Source organism: Macaca fascicularis, chromosome 3 (assembly GCF_037993035.2).
Source record: "Macaca fascicularis isolate 582-1 chromosome 3, T2T-MFA8v1.1".
Classification (NCBI taxonomy): Eukaryota; Metazoa; Chordata; class Mammalia; order Primates; family Cercopithecidae; genus Macaca; species Macaca fascicularis.
In genome coordinates, this window is record NC_088377.1 from 68,303,454 (window position 1) to 68,304,548 (window position 1,095).

A 1,095-nucleotide genomic window follows, 5' to 3' on the forward strand; every position below is an offset into this window, starting at 1 on the left:
TTTGGCCCTATAGCATTCAAAGGGATCCGAAATATCTGTTCACAGATTCCACAGAAATAAGGCTAGCAAAGAGATCCACGAAATACAGATATAAGTGTGAGATGAATTAACAGAACACTAAGCAGTTTCTCAGAAAGCTTCTTTCCAGATTTCATCTGAGGATATTTCCTTTTTCACCATAGCCCTCTATGGCCTTCCAAATATCACTTTGCCAATTCCACAAGAACTGTCTTAGCGAAAGGCTTCTTGAGGGGAAAGCTGTAACTCTGTGAGATGATTTCACAGAACACAAAGAAGTTTCTCAGAAAGCTTCTTTCTCTTTGTTATCGGAGGATATTTCCTTTGGCCCTATAGTCTTCAAAGGGATCCGAAATATCCGTTCTCAGATTCCACAGAAATAAGGCTAGCAAAGAGATCCACGAAATACAGATATAACTCTGTGAGTAGAAGTCACACATCACAGAGCAGTTTCTCAGAAAGCTTCTTTAAAGATTTCATCTGAGGATATTTCCTGTTTCACCCTAGCCCTCTATGGACTTCCAAATATCACTTTGCCAATTCCACAAGAACTGTCTTAGCGAAAGGCTTCTTGAGGGGAAAGCTGTAACTCTGTGAGATGATTTCACAGAACACAAAGAAGTTTCTCAGAAAGCTTCTTTCTCTTTGTTATCGGAGGATATTTCCTGTGGCCCTATAGCCTTCAAAGGGATCCGAAATATCTGTTCTCAGATTCCACAGAAATAAGGCTAGCAAAGAGATCCACGAAATACAGAGATAACTCTGTGAGATGAATTAACAGAACACTAAGCAGTTCTCAGAAAGCTTCTTTCCAGATTTCATCTGAGGATATTTCCTTTTTCACCGTAGCCCTCTATGGGCTCCCAAAAATCACTTTGCCAATTCCACAAGAACTGTCTTAGCGAAACGCCTCTTGAGGGGAAAGCTGTAACTCCGTGAGATGATTTCTCAGAACACAAAGAAGTTTCTCAGAAAGCTTCTTTCTCTGTGTTATGGAGGATATTTCCTTTGGCCCTCTAGTCTTCAAAGGGATTTGAAATATCTGTTCTCAGGTTCCACAGAAATAAGGCTAGCAAA